The sequence below is a fragment of the Podarcis gaigeae genome (genome assembly GCF_964106915.1).
Source record: "Podarcis gaigeae genome assembly, chromosome: 4".
Lineage (NCBI taxonomy): Eukaryota > Metazoa > Chordata > Lepidosauria > Squamata > Lacertidae > Podarcis > Podarcis gaigeae.
In genome coordinates, this window is record NC_139677.1 from 60331877 (window position 1) to 60353188 (window position 21312).

General features: G+C 41.8%; 1 long non-coding RNA gene across 1 annotated transcript in view; it reads right to left on the minus strand.

Annotated features, from left to right (window-relative positions):
• LOC310843943 overlaps positions 1 to 14873 on the minus strand; it is a 45112-nt gene extending 30239 nt beyond the window's left edge. The window contains exon 1 of the long non-coding RNA XR_014563808.1: positions 14733 to 14873. This is a non-coding gene — a long non-coding RNA (uncharacterized lncRNA). The remainder of the gene's footprint in view (positions 1 to 14732) is intronic.
• Positions 14874 to 21312: the final 6439 nt, after the last annotated feature.

Below are 21312 nucleotides of genomic sequence, written 5' to 3' on the forward strand. Positions count from 1 at the left end.
CCTCTCTGAGGCATCCTCAACATGGATGCTCAAGTTCTTCAACACTGCTGTGAAAGGGTTCTCCAACACCACATGCAAGATTACCTCTGCCAGCTCGGTTAGGACGCTTGTAGCACAGCAGGGTGGATGGTACACTAGCAACATCCTAGCTGACCTTATATTACTAATGAGTTTATTTTGGAGAGGAGGAAAACCATTTTGAAATAGATTCCACATGTTTTGCAACTGCAAATGCACTGAAGACTGAAAGGCCCCCTTTTAAACTGAGCTGCAAGTTGCCATTTCTGGTTCAATTTATTCGTAAAGAAATTTACCATTTTGAAGGACCCATTTCATATCTGACATACTGACATGAAATAGTAATGTGTAAACTGGGACAGCCTTAATTCAAACCTCACACCCATTAATTCATTGGTTTGTGTTTGACAAAAATCACCATTCCACCAGCCTCACTGTGTCTTGCTTCCTTAGTCTGCAAAATGAAACCTGAGGATAATAATACTGACTAAACTTACATGGTTGTGGTAAGGATCATTGAGATAATGTGGGTGAAATATTTTGAATTTTGCTGCAGTGTAGGTGACAACTCTTTATCCAGGTTTATTGTTTGCCAAAACACCACACTAAAACCTTTCACCACTTACCACATGAATCAATCTTCATCCAGTATAAGAAACCATCACCAAATAAATCTATTTCTATCAGGTGTTAATCAGGTGTTTAGGTAAACACTGTGCTAATTGTAAAGACTAGAAACTATAGTGCACTTTCACATCCTCTACTTCCTTATCTACAGATTTTATTTTCCGGCATTTAATAGGTTGGTTGGTTCTCTTGTCCAAAATCTATTAGTGTAGCAGTGTAGGAAATGAGACAGATATTGGTGCAATGCATTCACCCTTTGGGGAGCAAGTCAACTGGTGGGAAATATTACCATTCAATTTACCACCACTACCATGCCGTGTCAATTGTCAAGTTTTAATTCCAATGTGATCTTTGGGCTTTACTTGTTTCACAGAGCAATGGGTGTCTTATTCACAAATTTCCTTCAATTTGTGAGTCTAAATGCAGGACTTCATCTCTGGTTCCTCCCCCACAACATCCATGGGTTAAGCATTGATATCTGAAGGAAGAAGCAGCTGTACACACCTAGCAGTTCCTCTTGAACTCTACAACTCTATGCATGCATGTGGACTCATCAGATGCCTGCATTTAACACACCAATGTTGGTAAAAGTTGCATGATGTCTGGCATGCTAGTAGAATCATGGTCCACATGTGTCACTCTATATGTGGAGATGAAGAGAGCTGCTGTTTTCTGGAGAATTGGGTTTTAAATATCAATGTGGCTTAATGCAAGAAGTAGCCTTGCTAGGGAGTTGAAGCATTACAATTGTCAGTTTCTTTTCTTTGTAATCAGCCATTACTGTCAGTCAGTACTGTACAAGGTGGGTGAAATCAGAAATACAGAGGAAGGGAAAGGTATTTCCCAGGTGGACCTGAAGTGGAAAACTTGTTCTCAAGCCTCATTAGACACCTGTACTGTGCCTATGTTCCACCCGCCCTGATGCCTTTTTGTTTTGTTGTGAGTTTCATTGCTTCACAGCACAATGAAAGGGAGCAATTGGGAGAAGATAACGTAAAAATAAATCCCATTTCCAAGTAAAAGTCATTGAGCTAACTGTGGTCTAAGACTGATAAAATAACTGAAATAAAATGGCTGAACAGTTTTGCTGCTGGGGATGAGATCAGTGGATCCAAGTTCAGCATAGCCCTTGGAAATAACATTTAGGAGTAACAAAGGCAGACTAGAGTAATGTTCCATAAGACTTGGGTGGATGGGTGGGTTTCTAGGTTTCATTACCTGAGATCAGTTGCCAATTATTTAACACAGGAATTATTTAACACAGAACTCTATGGGAAATTTCTTCCCAAGGCAAATCCTGGCATCTTTGGAGCAGAGATTTTCCTTAGGACTTTAGCAGAAGATTAAAGGGTTATCCCACCATGCCTCCTCTGATCCAATTAAATATCAGCTCCCCAACTGATGTAAATACAAGGATGCATTTTTAACATCATAGGTAGTACCTAAGAATCAAATTGGGTTTTTAAAAAAGACCTATCAAACTTACATTACCAGTATATTGTTTTCTGGTTTCTTACTTATCCTTCATAACCATCTTTCCCTCATCCATATTGCAGTACACTTCTTCTAGTGTGAAGAGAGAGATAGAAGTGATGAATGAGACTGTAGTCTTCAAGTAACCCTATGCTCTTATACTGCTGAGAACAATATATTGTGGTAGATGGGTCAGTGACATGAACCAATAAGGATGTTATTGAGTATGGCGGGAAAAGACCACAAAGATTGCACTTACAACAAGAGTTATAAAAAGGCCAGGTGTACAATGGAATTTATCCCTTGTATGTAAAGACCCACTGGTCAGATGCTTGACTTGACCATTTGTTACATTCAAATTATCTACTAAGTTCAAAGATAAGAAGGTCATTGTGGAACCTTAATTCTCTATGAATATTTCATGGTTATAGCTGCTGCTTCAACTTCAAATCAAAATTATTACCATTATTAAATTAAAGATTATCAGAGTATTAGTGATTTAATACAATCCATATTTCCATTCATAACTTCCAAAGCCTATCCAACTTTTAAAAAAAGAAATCTTCAGAATTGCATAGCCATCATAAAGTCTCAAGACAATGGTCACTCAGTTCTCTCACAGCTGTGTTTACATAGGGCTTTGGTGTTCTCTAGATATTTTATACCGCAACTCTCATCAGCCCGAGCCAGTGGCAAAGGCTGAACCTATCTGTTCTTTTTGGTTGCAAATTCATTCGTAGATGAAGCTCACTTTGCTTCAAATGTTCCCAGAATCTACTTAAAGTTGTAAACATTTACTTTTTAAAACATACATTCCAAATTTAATTTTGAATTATCAGCCCTCTGCTTCAGAAACTGGGATCTGACTGGATGGGAGTTTGTTCCCTTTCGTTAATTTAAAATTATCTGTATCTCCTGTACTGAGGAGTTTCACCATGGCCAGGAATGGTGTTGTGTGCAAAGATGTCCATCAATAGGTGCTTTTATGCTCCATAAAGGAAAACACAAAGTCATAATTGCCTCACACAAATGGAGCCCTCAGAAGGTGTCAAAGCAGATTACAACAGGAGAGGGAGCTCTCACTGCACCTCACAATGACAAAAGTGTAGTAAAACCCTATGGGACTCATGCAAAAGAGGAGCTTTTAGTCAGAAAATGGGGAACACTCATACTCCTCTTTGCTATATTTTGCATTGAGCAAAAACTAGTTAGCTAATTTTGTATTTGTTTTCATGAGTGTTTAAAGGCACATTTTCACCCATTTTTCAACAGTTGTAAGCTAATATGTTGTTTCAATGCTGTTTGTACCCCTGGCAGCTTATTCTCATTGCTTTCCTTCTATTACCATCAGTATTTGTACTCCTTATCCCCCACACTGCCACTTTATCTGATTGACTGTGTTGGCCTGTATGATTTTGTTCATAATATCATGGACTTCCATAACATAAGATGAGACACCATCAAAATAATGCAGATGGGGAGATGAGGGGTTTGCAATTGATTAGTCATTAAATTAGTAAAAGTGATTTATGATTTAAACCCAAACCAGGGAGACTTGGGACTAGTCTCTGCTATCAATCAATTTAGTTTACCTAGTTCTGAGGGGCTGACAACCATTTTGGGTGGCCTTTTCATCCATCTCATTGTGTAAGGAAAGAGCCTTCAGTAGAATCCAAGCCATCTGCCACATTTCTGCAGCATGCCATTCCCATATAAAGTAGTGGGAAGGTTAAGCTACAACACCAAGGACAGTTATGGATCCTCTCCCTCAGACATAGATGTGTGGTATTCAACCTTCCATCGTTTAACCAAAGAACACTATAAACATGGGAAGAGCTCATGAAAAAATTCCCACGCCACACAAAATGGCAACATATGACACATATCAACTTATGTAATTTAATTACATTTATATTCTGCCCTCCCTCCAAGGAGATCAAAACAGAACCCATAATTCCACCCCACTTCTATTATCGTAACAACCATGTGAGGTAGGTAGCCTGAGAGACAGAGACTGGCCCAAGATGACCCATTTAACTTCATGGATAATTTTTGATTTAATCTCTTCCCTGTCCTAGTGTGACATACTAACAGCTACATCACACACTGACTTTTTACCTCTAAAGGGAAAATGTGGCATGAACTTATTTGAAGAAATGATATGTACAAGTTTCTAGCTAGGAATATCTAATAATCATCCTTATTTGAACTGTGCAGCTGAAAAGGAATATACTATATGCCTTTAAATGCCTCTGCACTTCACCAGTTTATGTCTCTGTGACCCTCAAGAACTCATGGCAAACATGTTCATGAAGTCACATGTTCATGGATCAGAAATGTGTGCAGTGGACTTTTCTTTCCCTTAAGCCTTTTGTCTCTTTCTAAAATAGTCTGAAATGAAGACATGCTTCCTTCACTGGTTGATGCAGATGCAGATTATGATCTCATTTTAGTCACACTTCATCTTTAACTATGAAGAGAGTTTGGATCCTGTCACCACACTGGGAATTTGCTGAAAGAGCCAAGCTGCTTCAAAGGCAATACTGGTGAGAAGCGTTACTGTCTTTTAGAAATGGCTACTAAAACCAGCATAAGGGATCTAAGTTTTGGGAAAAAAAATACTGTAGGAGAAGGAAGGTGATTACCATATTGCCCCAAATATAAGCCGTACCTGAATATAAGCCGCACATTTAAAATTCAAGGGAAGAGAAGAAGAAAAGGCAATACCTGAATATAAGCCACTCCGTTAAAATTGGAGAGAAAAAGAAAAGTTGTTTAGGTATTTAGGATTGCAGGTTTCCTTTGTATGCAAGGCACCCTGCACAGAAAGCTAGGGGTTTCTCCTGCCCTCTTTCCCTTCCCACGCCCCCCAGCATAGGCCTAGAAAACCAGGAGCATTCACACTGGCCCAGAGCAAAAGCCACCGCCAACCATAGTCAAGGATCTTGGGGGGCAAAGCTCTTGCGCTTCCCTGGAGCGCCACCTGCTACCCATCTTTCAGCCTCTAACCACATTTTCTCACCCACTGTGATGCCCACTCCCACCTCACAGTCATTGTTGCGGACCAAGTAGGGCAGAATGCTGGAAAAGAACGCGGCCAAGTCCAGGGAAGCTGTCAGGGCAAAGCAGACTTCAGTGAAGGGCTTCAAAATGTTCCCAGGCTACAGCAGGAGCGTTAACAAGAGTACTTTTGAAAAGTGCCTTGTCGTAGCTGCAACCTGATGCACATTTAGGTTGTGAATATAAGCCACACTTTAACTTTTCACGGTTGGAATTGGGGGGGGGGGAGTGTGGCTTATATTCGGGCCAATACAGTAGTTGTGTACACTTTTAAAACTGTATCTTGCGTAGTCCCTGTAGATGGGAAGCCTCGATGGTGTTTGTACTATTTTAAGTCCTATGCCATATGAGCACTTGCCTGTTACAGGGCTGTGTTAGGGCCAGCTAGCCATAGTGGGCTCACAACATCAGACAGCAAATGAAGAATGACAAAAACCTAATTCATTTGCCAGAATAGATCTCTGTCAGGGTGTAGACTTTGTAGCACTTAGAAATTTCCTTGAGCCCCTCATTCTCCAAGTTTTGCCCACAAATTCCTGATGACATCGTAAGCCTAACCACCTGCCTCCAGGATGACTTCCTGATCCTCTGATAGGCCTTTGCAGTGCAACATGTATGCTTTAGCTGAGATTCCTGCATTGCAGGGGGTTGGACTAGATGACTCTTGTGGCCCCTAACATAGTTTTGGTGGAAGATAAACTGCAGCAGAACAGAAATAATGCAGCATGCGATGTTAATAGGGCAGAATGGGAAATTATTCCCACTTACATCTCACTGTACTGCCTCCATCACACTATCCTGCAGCAACTCAGCCCCAACATGCCATCTGATGCTACTTAGACCCCACATTTCTAGTAAGGCAGTCAAGATGGTTTACAAGTTTGAGCATTAAAAGATAACAATAAGGTACAAGCTAATAAGCATCCAAAATATGTAGTCATACCTCGGGTTACAGCTGCTTCAGGTTGTGTTTTCTCGGGTTGCAGACTGCCGAAACCTGGATGTACCAGAATGAGTTACTTCTACGTTTCGGTAGCTGCGCATACACAGAAGTGCTAAATCGTGTTTTGCGCATGCGCAGAAGCGCTGAATCACAACCCACGCAGACGAGGGGTTGCGAACGCTGTGGGTTGCGAATGTGCATCCCACACAGATCACGTTCGTAACCTGAGTGTCCACTGTATCAGAGAAAGCAGATAAAACCCGACTCCAGGAACCAGAGCAGCGAAAGAGAGAGAGATGTCGATATTTAGAAGGTAATAGAAGGTATGTTTGTGTGTGTTTATATTTATATGGAACTATAAGCTATATACATTTCCCCCAAATTTGTCATAAATTTAATGACTAATATCCTAATATGCATGCTTCCCTTTTAAACAAACTGGGCTTTAAGAGATCATATAGCAGGGGATATTGCTATGCATCTGTGGTGTTTTTAATGCAGAACATTACCTCACCTCCCTCCATTTCCTCTGAAGTCTCAGTAAAAGAGGAAATTAAGGGAGACAAGCTGAACTGTGGTGCTTAGGGAGTCCCTTGATTCGGTCTGTCACAGTTTTAAGCCTGCTTGGGGCCTCAGGGGAGTCTGGCTGCTCCTGCTCCTCCTTTGCCAACCAGACAGTAACGGCCCACTGCTTTTATTCATTACCCTCAATGTAATGCACTAAATTTAACAAGTAACACACTCAGTGGGAATTTATTGGCCTTTTGCAGCATGACTGCAAGGTACAATGTGGATGTGGATTCCAATTACTGCAGATCTCAGCAACAGATTTGCATTAATCACTGGTGATATTTTGCATGAATCCAGGGAGACAGGGGGTGGGGAACCTCCACAGCAGTCTAAATTTGCTTATTTTAAAACAACAACAAAATAATTCCTGGAAAATTATCACTTTGCTCCAAAAGCTGAATGTTCACTAAAATATATCTATGCTGATTGTAGAAATATTAATAGAAATGTAGCCATAGCAAAGCTATGAACGGGGCAGCGGGAAGCTAATACTGGATTATATGCAAGAGACAGATTGGGTACAATCCGAAACCATGAAAAGCATGGTTCCCATTCACTTCAGTTGTTTGTAACATGAGGTATGACTGTATATCCATTAGTAAAACTCACTTGAAAAGATTTGTCATTACCTACTGTATTTAATATATACATTCTGAGTCTGAGTCCAGTACATTCCCTGCTGATGCTTAAAGGCAAAATGAAACAAAAACCATTTTAACTTGCTTCCAGAACCCACTTAATTTGGGAGCCTGCCTAATCTCAAATGGGAGGGTAATGCAGAGTCTTGGTGCCCCTGCCCAAAAGGCCATCTTCTGTGTTCCAACCAAGCAGACTTTCATTAATTATGGCACAAGCAAGAGGGCAATTCACATGAAGGACTATATGGAGAGAGGCACTCTTTCAGATAGTTGCTACTTGATTTCAGCATCATTTAATTAGGGTTGCCATACACCCAGGATTTCCCAGACATATCTGGAATATTGCAGTCGGCAGCAGTATTCCAGGCAGAAATTGGCAAAATTGGCTGATAATCGCTAATTTCATAAAATTTATATACTACTTGAGCACAAAAAACCCTTCACAGAAATTTACAAAAGACAAAACAGTGAAATCAAGAAAACAAATATATTTTAAAACATACAAATGTTAAAATACTAAAACAGATTAAAATTACCTCAGCTTTTTCAGCATCTGGATAGGCTTGTCTAAACAAGAATGTTTTTAGCAGGCACTGAAAAGAGTGCAATGAAAGTGTCTGCTTGAACCCAATAAGCAGAAAGTAGGCACAGCCACCCTAAACAATTGAGTTCTTACAAATGAGAAACCAGGATTATGTGGCACCTATAGTAGTGCCAATTCCACCATTCAAAGTGGTGGAGTGGGCACATGTGGAGTAAGACAACCTTGTAGGTAAAGTGGTCTCAAGTTGTTAAGGGCTTTATATTGTATTATTTTAAAAATCAGGTACAGGACACCAAAAATACCTTCCCTTTTTAATAACTATTGTTGTGACTAATTCATGTTCCCTTGACGTAGCTCGGACTTGTCCCCCTCAAACAGCTCCCTCACATAAGGCAATTACATAGCTCTTCTAGGCTCCCTATGAAAGTCACACTTCTCACTTCTTTGTTGAAAGCCGCCCAGAGTGGGCGGGGTACAAATAATAAATTATTATTATTATTATTATTATTATTATTATTATTATTATTCTCCTCAGATGATACATGAGCACTGGTTGGAGAAGGAATTCTCCATAGGTCCCCCTCAACCTGAAATAAAGAGTATCTGGCCTTGTTGAAAGTGCTTTAGTCCTAAAACACTTCCCTGTGGGAAAATATGGTTTAGCTCAGAGCTGATTTCTCCTGAGTGCTTTACCAAGTGGTTAAGCTAACTAATTGACGGCCTCAGAGCGGAAGCCTCTTTGGGATGTCACAGTTTCATACTATATCTAGCGCTATGTCAAAAGTCTTAGTATTCCGACTCCCACCCTTCCTTCCTTATTTTTTCCTCAGGAGGTACAACAGCATGGCTACCACCATCACTGCTGGCTTTTATAATCAACCTTTTTCTTTTTCAAAATGGAAGACACATTCAATTTTCTGTTAGATTTCTGTAGCCTTCCACATTACACACACACACACACACACACACACACACACACGGGTCATCTGCACTCCACCACCATCACCCTGTTACTGGTGCTTGAATGTGTCAGCAAACTCCAGTCAAAACTTTTGTGTTTTTAAGTTGCTGAGAAGCAAAATAAAAGTTATTTCAATGCCTCTGAGGGACCTGGACAAATAGTATTCTTCAAGCAGATTATTGTTTTCCCTTTGAATTTATTTGTTCTATCTTCTTATTCATCTACTTCATTTCCAACAACATTGGTTTTGTTTGGGAATAAAATATTCCATTGGCAAAATGGAATCTTGAGTATCTCATTACTACACCACAACATGTTAGCCACAAATGAAGCAACTCGCAAACAAAAGAGATTATGCCTAATTCTTAATTGAAAATGAATGAACAGCACTGGTGCTGGAAAAGTAAACCTGTAAATATCCGTTAATATATAATTAGCTTTTAATATATTTTTAAAATTGTAATAAAAAAGAGTAAATTCTTCTTAGCCAAATTTACTGGAGATTATTGTATTCTGAATTGTGCATTAAGATTATTGCAGTTTACAATATTGGGAATAGAAAATATAGTACTGATTTTTCTGTAGTGAACTTTCCAATTCTTTGTTAAGATGCCTTACAACACTCTGTTCTACTGGGGGGCAGGGATGGGTGGGGTTGCATTGTTCTCGCTTTGTTTTTCTATGAATGTAACAGCATCATCTCACACTTAAAACTGTAATCTTGCTTGAAACTCAATAAAAACTACTCTTTCTTTTTAAAAAGAGATGCCTTACAACACGTCCTGTACTGGGACATGAGAGCCTCAAGTTACTATGATAGCTGATGGGCTGTCACACAGAGAATGGAGCAGACTTGCCATTTGCGTGGACAGGCGGAGTCCCCAGATCCCGAGTGGTCCCCCCCGTCATGTGGAATAACGACTCTAGACAACGTGCTATGGGATTAAATTGGCCACAACTTTATTAAATTTCAAATGTGGGTAGACCTTGGCTCAGGCATTGGGCGTTCTCCCTCCCTAGTCCCCAGCCGGGGACCTAGGGAGCATCAGGGTTATCCAGTGTGTGCGGGGGGGGGGGGGGAATGGGCCGGCTCTGGAGAACATATGTTCAAGCAGAGATAGCCGCCCCCGTTACGCCGCCGCAGGGGAGAGCAATGACGACCTTTCGGCGTACGGCCAAAGCCTCCCTACAAAAACCCCTTTAACGGGGAACCCTGGTATCGCCGCCGCAAAGAGGAAGATGGACTAAAGGATTCCGCCCAAGGCCTGATACCACCAAAGTTGTGACGTTTTGCTACAGGAATGGCGAAACCTGCCAATGCAGGGAAATTCCTTTCCGGCCCTTTAACAGCGACCTTATCGTAGCAGCGCCCGCATACCTGTGGAGACAGGTTAACCTGCAAAACCTATGAAGAAAAGTTAACCTGCAAAAGAAGACATTAACTGAGGGTGGGTAGGGTGGGAGACGCTCTGGAGCCAAGTGAGGATAACCAGTTAAGATCCACCCTCTATTGTGTGGGCAGGTAATCCCTCCCCTTACCTGGCCTGGTTTCCCTGGCAACGCTTCCCTCAGGTGGGATTGGACAACTCACTGGGGTAGGCGGGGACTTCCAGGTATCCCACCTGAGGGAAGGCAAAGCCTATGCTGATGGGGCCACTCCAGATCCAGGGCTGCACGCGTCCACGCAAAATGCGCCCCCCTGTTTTAAGTGGGGAGCGGTCATTGTTGCTCCAGAGCTGAGAAAATTGGTATAAATTGTAGAGAAACATATTTCTGCTAAACATTAGGAGAAATGTCCTAATGCTAAGAACAAGTCTTTGATGTGTCAGGGATTGATTGGGGGCTCCTGATTCAAGGACATTAATATTACTAACGATAATAATACACAATTATTTGTGCATGTACTTTATCATTTTGTTCCAGTTGCTGTTAGATTTTTGCATAGTCAAATATGGAGTTGACTTACGGGGCGTAGAATCATAGAATCATAGAATTGGAAGAGACCACAAGGGCCATCGAGTCCAACCCCCTGCCAAGCAGGAAACACCACCAGAGCACTCCTGACATATGGTTGCCAAGCCTCTGCTTAAAGACCTCCAAAGAAGGAGACTCCACCACACTCCTTGGCAGCAAATTCCACTGTCGAACAGCTCTTACTGTCAGGAAGTTCTTCCTAATGTTTAGGTGGAATCTTCTTTCTTGTAGTTTGGATCCATTGCTCCGTGTCCGCTTCTCTGGAGCAGCAGAAAAACAACCTTTCTCCCTCCTCTATGTGACATCCTTTTATATATTTGAACATGGCTATCATATCACCCCTTAACCTCCTCTTCTCCAGGCTAAACATGCCCAGCTCCCTTAGCCGTTCCTCATAAGGCATCGTTTCCAGGCCTTTGACCATTTTGGTTGCCCTCCTCTGGACACGTTCCAGTTTGTCAGTGTCCTTCTTGAACTGTGGTGCCCAGAACTGGACACAGTACTCCAGGTGAGGTCTGACCAGAGCAGAATACAGTGGCACTATTGTTTGATGCCATTGGCTCCTGGTGCCAACAGTCTTAGTTCCTGCTCTGCACTTGGGTACTTGCACTTACCACTAAACTGTGTACACACTTCCGTTGAATGCAAGAGTCAGCAGCGCTGCCAGGGTGCCATTTTAGGGGGGGGGCAGAGAAGGCAATAGTATTTATTTATAGATCTCATGAAGCCTGTGGAGCACCGATATTTCTGGACAATTCACTGGATCCAAACAGTGAGCGACGACTGCTAATAAAAAATCATACAAATCACTGCACTAAAGCAGATAAAGCTAATGGTTTTATTGGGAAAATAGAATTAGAAATAAAGCACAAGAAAGGGTCTAAAATGCACTTCTATTTGAAGTGTGCGTGAGAGAGAGAGAGAGAGAGAGAGAGAGAGAGAGAGAGAGAGAGAGAGCATAGACACTTATATATTGTTTGAACTCTGCAATGATCCGCTGTCAGCTGCCCAGGATATCTGAATGTTTTTCTCCCTTTGCAGTGTTCTTTTGTGAGCATGATGCTGGGTGCTGAGGGGTGATCCTTAGAGATAAGAATGTTTCAAAGGATAGATGGCCTTCACTAGATTGGGATACATATCTTTCAGCTAACTTAATCCGCAATATCGCTGTGTGAGGAAAATAAGTTGCTATAGATTGCTATAATTGCCAAAGAATGAACGCTGCAGAAATTCTTTATTTCTCCCGTACCCGAAACTACACAAATAAAAACTGTTGTTTTGATTTATACAACTATATGTACCAACATTTGCTTTTCTTCTGGAGGCTTGAAAAAACACAACCAAAAAAGTGGCAGAAAGATTTGCAAATGGAGAACTGGGACAAGAAATCCCACAATTATCTTTCCAGCTTCTCAGTTAAACATGTGCCAAAGCCCTTTAGTACTAGCTAAATCTTTCTCATTTGAAACCCTTTCGAGGTTCTTCCAGATGAAGGAATGGCTTGTGTGTCAGGAGTAGTGACACCTACAAGCCACATGAGGGACTTTGCTGAACCCTGGGTTAGTCACTGCTAGTCCAGATGACTCATTGGGGTGGCTTAGCTCAAGTGAGTGTGACTATGAAATATCACGCACAAAATCATCCTCAGGGTTCATTTTCCTTCACTCTCACTTCACTAAAAGCTGCTATCTTGGATGTGTCCTTGTTGTTGCTACTTTCAGTTTGTTTGTTTTAGGGCTGAAGGCCAGATGAGCTCCACTCCACTTTCACAGATATTTCTTTCAATCATGGCACTCTCTTGAGCTCTCCCTCTCGCAGGAGGGGGGAACTAGCTAACCCTTGCCAGAGGTTACTAAAATTGAACAACATCTATTCTCATGATAGCAAGTGAAGGAAGATCAGTTTGCAAACATGGCTGAAGAAAATAGGGTTGATGATGAGAGTTGCCCTCAGTTCCTGAGGGAAAGCAGACAAGGAAGAAAAATAAAATTAATATTGTCAACTATGGCTGGTTACTCAGCTGCTGTCTATTGGCAGAGTTCCATCATAATCTTGATTCAAGGACAGATGTCTGTTTTGCTCTTCTCATTTTTACCTTATTGACAGGTCTGCAATCATGGAGCTACTGTCTGGTGCCAAAACACCCTCTCTTTATGTACTCTGCCCTGGGAATACTGCCTTGATTTGTCTCCCTGCAAGATTGGGATTAGTCTAACAAATGAACTGGGAAATGCTCCTGTATGATTAACTAAAATGTGCTGCGCCAGAGTCTGTGGAGAAAGCGGGCTGGTTACGGCCACCACCAGCTGCCAGCAGGCTTAGAGCGGTGCTGAGCCATGGAAGGGTTAAAAGTTTTGTCTGTGACACTGAAATTGAGGCCAGCTGTAGGTCATATTCATGTCCCAGCCACAGGAAAATGAACCTGTGAGACAGAACCTAATTATCTGCTAAACCAAAAGCCAGTCTCAGTTCAATAACTTACGACAGAGCTGGCAGCCAGATATAGGGTTGCCATGACAACGCCAAAGACGGGGGGGGGGGGGAGAGAACCCTACCGCTGCAGAGAAGGAGGAGGAAAAGGAGACTGTAACCCTAAATGTGCTGTAGCCATTTGATCTCGGGCAAGTGGAAATGTCTAAAGACCCAGATTGTGGAGAGGGTCCATCTGCTTTAATATCCTCTGCTGTGACTGAAATGAAAGAAAATGTAATTGTAATGATCTCAAGGCTAAAATCCAGAAGTACGCAGCTAGCTGGGATTTTATTTTATTTTTAAAGTGAACAACATCAGTGACTTTGCCTTCCAACAGATCCTGTAAGATGTATGTGCAAAGGAAGGGTTCAGTTGCATACTAGTCTAAAATGACTTCAGGCCGATTAAGACTTTGGCTCTCCAAAACAGAAGAGCTGCTTGTGAGAAATGAAACTGGAAATCTTCCAGCAGGTATGAAACAGAACCATGAATTAAATGTCTTTAGAGCTACCAGGAATGGTTGCTTACAGAGAGGGCATATATCACAGGACACATAAAGGAAAGGCATAGATAAGAAAGTTTTATAAAATAACATTGAATGCATTGAGCATAATAAACTCAGGGACGATGATGATAGACATTTCCATGTTCATTGTTATTTCTTAAACAACTAAAGGAACTCTGGGTGCTGTACAATGCAAAATATAGAAAATCCTGCCTTAGTCTTACAATCTTAAAAGAAAGTCCAGAAGGTACAGGGAGATTATGCACATCACATGAATGCCACTGGAAATAGCCTCCATTTGTGGACTTGAGGTGTAGGAGCAGCCTTTGTGTTATTCAAACACCTGGCAAAGGAGTTCCAACAACAGCATCATTGTTAACAGTGCCTTGGAAACTTTATATGCCAGGTATCTGAACGCCTTAGAGTATATGCATTGAAAATGCACCCAATACACATTGGAAGCACACGACTGCCCACAAGAATGATGGGAACTGTAGTTTCTCCCTCACAGGGCTACAAATCCCCAGCACCCTAGTTCCTATGATTCTTTGGGGGAAGCCATGTGCTTTAAATGTGCTTGGGGTATATGGTGTGGATCTGCCCTTGGTGACAAACACAGCAGGCATGACACGTACTGTTGTGCTTTGAAGGTTGTCCGAGCAAAGAAGCCATCCCCACCCCTTTCTGTAGCCTCACACGTTATTATACAGGTGCATGGATATGCAGAGAGAAAGCTTATATCAAGTAGCCATGTCCCTGAGGTCCCATGTGCCACCTAGTCGCATCCCCTGGTGTGTTCACACACATACAGCAAGAACTATGTAGGAAGGGAGTTTCAGATATGAGCCTTGGTCATGGTAACAGGGGTGTTGTTAAAAGATATGGGCACAAATTTGCATAAAAATTACATGGGACCATTTATTTGTATGGGTACAATTTGGGCTTACCTTAAGAGTGAGAAATAGCTCTGGTTTTCAGTGATTGAGCTACATGGCGCCAATGGTTTTTCGGGGTCCCTACTCATTACCCACAATCAAGTGAAATGAATGGCTGCTTATCTGCCTATCGAAATGAAAGCAATTGCTTCAGTGCAAATCAAGATGGTGAGTGATTAGAGCCTTGCCCTGTCACAACATCCCTAAATGGCAGTAAACTTCTAACATGAGAAATTGATGTGAAGGTCTGTATATGAGACACTGGGGTATGGGAGTGGTGTGGGATGTTTGGCCACTTTAGGCAAAATGCATCTGCCCCCTCTCTACAGATCTGGACCCACTCCCTGCCCCCACCATTGCACCCGCCTCGCCGCTGCTGCAACTGTACCCTCACTCACGGCTGCACCTGCGCTGCCACCACAAGGCAGTGGTGAGGGCGACCATGAGCGGCAAGGGCACTATACTGGCAGGGGAGGTGGTGAAGCCATGGCAGGGTTGGCAGTGGTGCGATGATGGGGGAGTGGAAGGGGAGGTGGTCAGATCGGCCACCCGAGGCAAGTTGCGTCCCCTCACTTCATGGAAGCACCAGTCTTGCTGGAGTGAAGTGTTTCATAATATCCAGACATTTCAACCCAAATTCTGAACTGAACATATGGCCCCATGGCATTTAAAAAAGGCAGCTATAGGTACATCACAGTGAAAGTCAGTAATGGCTGAGGCCGGTGGTGGAGCTGGTTGCATGGGTGCCCGGAGCGGGAGCCATACCATGCACCCGGGGGGGGGGGGATCTGCCATGCGGGGCAATCCTCCATGCGGTCTGCAGTGGCGTTGCCACAATCCCCCGTGTGCGGTTGTGGTGGTGCGAGACTCCACACAGTGGTGGCTCACGTCACCGTGCCTGGGGGTGGTGGGGCAAGTCCCCCGTGGTGTGCCTTTTTATCACCCCCCTCAGAGATGGTACCCAGGGTGGACCGCACCCTCAGAACCCCCTTCCTACGCCCCGGCTGAGGCCTAGTTGTCACAAACAGGTGAGGTGATAGACATGTTTCTGAATCATATCACGTCTTGCAGCGGGATGGGATGACATGATTGAACAGCATTACACGTGTGTGCACATGAACACCAAACCAGACACCTCCTTATCATAAACAAGCATATAGGAAGAAGATTGTCTAAGATCATTTCCCCTGATAGCTAAACTATAAGCAGAGCTATTTTTCTGCATTTCCTTGTGTAGAGGAGAAGAGAATGAGGCCTTTGTGATGATTCCCAGTTGCAGAAAAGGTTTGTTTGCTACTGTTTGCTCAACTTATGTAAAAAGGAATGGAGATTAAGGAAATGTTTCGGTACAGAGTAAACTTCAGGCTCCTTGTTATTGAAAAGCCTAAGCAGTCATTCGAGTTATCAATCTACCATACAAAGTTGATTTCCTCACACCCAGCCAGCCATGAGTCCAAAGCCTTCTCTTGCCTCAACTCCTTCTGCAACAACACACCCACACACCTCTGCAGTTGATACCAGGAGGGAGAGTGTGCAAGGTTTTCAAAATGCATAATATTCCCCCAAATGGTATGTACAATTTCATCATTTTGCTTTCTCTGTTCGTCTCTAGTCTAGTCCAACAGGTGAATGTAAGAAAGGAACATCCTCTGGTGGGCTCATTAGAGGCTCACTGGATTGAGCTCTGTGTCTATTTACTTGATAAAATGAAGTCATGCCTATAGATGTAAGCACCAAAAAAACCACCTTTGTTTGTGTCTTGACAATGGGAATTCTAGTCATTAATTTCTATAAGAAAAAGAAAATTATTATTTTTCTATGCATCATGTTCTATAAAACATCCTGCGACTGTGATAGAGAAATGGACACCCCTTTATGATGTTGGGATGTATATTAGAATGTCATCTCTTAGGATATAATTTTGTTTTGGCAAGCCTCTTTTTAAAAAAGTAAAAATTATTTTTAAAAGATGACTTTAACTCTGAAATTGCAAAGCTAAAACACAGTAACAAACCTTTTGGGCATGGTGGTGATGAAGGGGCATGTTGCACATTCCACACCTATTGTAAAGAATCAAACCTAAGGCTGTATTCAAACTCCTGTTTACTGTGCATTTCCAGTGCTGGGGTTTTACTCTGTATTCACACAGACATATATATCCCTGATCTTTGTTATAAGATAATACTGCTTGATGCAGTTGTTTCTGAAACCAGCTTCACACTGACTGGAATGCTTAATTTGTCTCTAGCCAAGGTGTGAACGCTTTTGCATAGGGTAAAGGCATCTCTGCTTTGTCAGTGTCCCTTGGCATCTACTGCAACTAAGCCTTCAAGGAGAGGCTAAATTACTAAGGATGGAAGGAAGAAGATCCTGGGTCTAGCTTGCAGAAACCAGGCTGTAAGACTTGATAATGGTCAGGTTAGACGCAACAAAGTTTGGTATTGGTATGAGCTTTCGTGTGCATGCACACTTCTTCAGATAGGTTATACGCAGTAAGCCTGCCTATTGAAAATCCCATTTCTGTCAATCAAGGTAGGCAGGGTCTGGGAAGGTCACTTTCAGGACAGAATTGTTTATCTTGACACTGATTGGCTGCTGGGCTTGCATCTTCTCTTGTTCTTTTATTCACTCCATCTTCACCACCCATCCTTGGAGTGCTTCTTCTCCCATGTCAGATTTACTTATTCAATGTCAATACAGTTGAATCTGCTATTGACTAATATATTGGAATTTTGTCAGTAAGGTAGCAGAAGGACCTGTGGAGAAATACAAGCACTGGGGAAGGAATGACATGGGATGGCATAGGACTGTAGATGTCACCTAAGGTGAACCTGACTGGTCCAGCACGTGGAACAAATTACATTCCCTCAGGTGTACATCTGGTGAGGGCTAAGTTCTGTCAGGGGAAAATCTCAGTTGGCTGCCCATGCCAATCTTCCTGGGCACCTCAGTAGGAGGGGCTAGAACTATGCTTCCATTTTTGAAATTAAGAGAATTATGCTTTGTCACTTTGCATTTCTCCTACAACAAGGTATGTCATTTCCATATCCATTTGGAATGGATGCATCTCATGTTCCCCTAACACAAACGCACATGCTAGTGGTTATCAAAGGGTATGGCACATCATACTGGTGTGACTGGAGAGGATGGAAAGTTTGGTAGGAAAGTTCAAGGAAAATCAAAGAAACATTTAAGCATGTCACTATAGTATAGTATAGTATAGTATAGTATAGTATAGTATAGTATAGTATAGTATAGTATAATATCAACATATATATTTTTTTTTTGGGGGGGGGGGAGGAATACACAACCAGAAGCAGTTTGTGTGTGATATACTTACATTTCTTCTTTGCACACGAATGAAATCAGCATCTCAAAGGCATACCCACTTTATCTCCTTTTTGCCACTTCTCAGAATAGGCTGCACAACTTTCATTGGGGTCGCACCTTGATATTAAATCCATAGAGTCAGAGAAAAGCATAATCTTGCCATTCATGAAGGCAGACCACCACTAAAGAGTCTTGTGACATTTTGGATGCTAATACACTTATTCTGCCAAAATATCCTTGGCTGGTTGTGGTTATAATAAGAACTCATTGTATGGTTTAGTGGGGTAAAGCCCACTGTCAAATGCATGAAATAGAGAGGTAATGGGCACACAAACACACATGTGGAACTGAGGAAGGGGGGGGCTGTTTAATTTTTAAAGAACAGACTGCTAGCCATTGGAATATGATCTGCAATAATTATATAGCATTTCTGGCAACTGAGATCTGCCACTTTGTCTTCACCCGTGACTATTTCAGATTTGGGGGTAGCTTATATCTACACCCATCTTTTAGCCAGCTTAAATAGGATGTAAACCAAGCTGTTAATTGAGTTCTGACAATTCCTTCATCAATCCTATTACCTCAAGAAAGGTGTCCAATTTTGATTTACAGGTTTGAAATGGCTTGAGTACCCATTGCTTAACATTCTCTTTTGGGCTGCAATCCTGAACACATTTACCTAAGACTAAATCACCATTAGTAGTGGGCCTTACATTTGAGTAAATAATCGGATGATTGAGCTGCCAAAGGGTGACCACTCCTACTGAGAGGACCAAAATGCATGACACACACACACCCGGTCATAAAATCATAGAATTATAGAGCTGGAAAATACCTTGAGGGTCAGCTAGTCCAACCCCCTGCAATGCAAGAATCTCACTTAGTAACCAAACCAGACACCGCTTAGCTCTGCAAATGTGCTAGCCATTTCATTGCTGCACTACTAGGAGGGTCAAATTCTTTTTAAAACTCAACATGGACTGTGTCCCTGGTAAACCACTTGTCTGACCCATTTTTCACAAATATAGAGCACTCTGTGTCACACTATTGTTCAGCCCACTACTCTAGAAATGTCTGCTGTGGCAGTCTGCTATACTGTGGTTTTTGTCCCTGAATGACAAATACATTTTATTCTGGGATAAAAATAATTCTGGTTGGCCATATGAATCACAAAATTAGACTTTACTGGAGGTTTTTGTGTGTTTTTTTCAGTCAATGATTCTATCTTCACAGTACAGGTCCTTTTAACATTTGCCCCATTAAGTTACTTGTGCTCTGAATGGATATTGCTATGTTCTGTATCCACTGAGTCTTAATACATTTCTCATTATAGAAGTGTTATTATTCTTGATGTCTTTCCTGATCCTCACAGTTTCCTGTCATATTAAATTCAATGTGGAATAGTTGATAAACTGGGGTTCAGGAGCCAGGGTTCAATCCCCACTCCTGCCATGAAACTCTCTAGGTGACCTTGGAACAGTTACTGCCTCTTAGCCCAACCTACCTTACAAGGTTGCTGTGGAGATGAAATTAGTAAGGGGAACAGAACCTTGGGTGCTGCTTTAAGCTCTTTGGAGGAAATGCAAGCCAAAAGAGTAATACATACATACATACATACATACATACATACATACATACATTAGTATCACTAGCAACTGCCATGTTAGAACTGGGACAGATTTACGCTGATGGGATTTCTGCTTTGAAATGCTATCACATTTCATTTCTTTATACTGAATCTTGTTAAGGAGAATTCCTCACATGCTTTTTAAGTGGTTGCTGCCCGCCTGGGGCTTGTAACACCAGCTTTAGTCTCCCATCCTGAGGTGCAAAGCTAGAAACGGTAGCCAGAGGCTTGAAAATTCACTTCCTGACTGAGTATCAGTTCTGTTTGTGTAAGAAATTCTGACTCAGATGGCTCTGTAAAAAGCCAAACAAATGGAGGACTCTTTCTGTCTCAGCCCAAACAAAACAAAAGGAACCAATGTCTGTTAATAGGAAGCACAGATATTATTATTTAGCTAACAGCCATTATTTTAATTCTCCTTTGATAAATATATGCAACAAAGTGTAAAGCAAAAATTATAACTTGTGGCACCTGAAATGTTAACTATCCTGGCATGCAGTGACCCTTCAAAATAGCAGAGATATGTGATCTTATTATAGCACAACCTCTGCAGTTAAACAGTTCCTAAAGTAAATATATGAAAGGCCCCTATAAGTTATTTGTCTTTATGCTATAGTGACCCATATAACAAGAGACCTGTTATATTTAACATATTCTTTTCTTAGCCCCAAACTCAATGTATGTGCCTGACAGCTTACCCAATCTCACTGCTGAGGAATCTCCTCCCTCAACTATAACAACAAGACTGATAATTGGCTGCCAGGAAAAGGACCTTCTTATGTGATACCTACCTAGTTGGGTAATCTGTCAGTCAAGTGGATGGGCTCTCGGTAGCTGTGAAGCAGTCACTGAAGATGCCGCTCTACATGCCCTTGCTGTCCAAATGTGGTGGAATAATCGATCATCGTAATAGATCTTGTGATGGGACATTGCAAAGAAGGAGTTTCTAGGGTATGCTGAGTCCAAGCTATTTATAGGTTGAAATTAGCAGGTTAAATTCTGCCCAGGAGGCAACACAGATGCTACATCTCCAACTTTATGTTCTCCTAGCAATCCGCTAAGAGGTGAGTCATTGCACTTGGCATCATCTGAAGCTTCTTTTTATTTATCTATTTGCTAAGGAGTGAGTCACCATGTTTGGCATCAGTTGAATGGATGAATCTATCAATTTCAGTTTCTCATTTTCCTATCAGGCTCAGTTCACATTCCCACAACAGTTTGCAATTTTAAAAAAAAGCCTTCACAAAAATTATCAGCATTTTAAAGCACATTCTTCCTAATATAAGCAATTTGCATGCACACCTTTCCTTATTATACACATTTTAGCAAGCAATTTCTCCTAATATAATGCATTTTTGTACACACTTCCTCCTAATACACAATCTTGTGTACATTTTGGGCTGGGTAACTGCATCACAAAATTTGGATACATGAAAATTTCAAAATGTGTTTGTGTATTGTTTTATGAAGTTCCTATTACGTCGATTCACAGTAAAATGCAAACCAAACAGAATTTCTTCCCTATCCCTAGCTGAAGCGGCTGTTTGTTTATTTGTAATATCTACTTTCATTTCAATACAGTCATATCTCGGCTCCTGAACACTTTGGGAGTCGAACGTTTCAGCTCCCGAACGA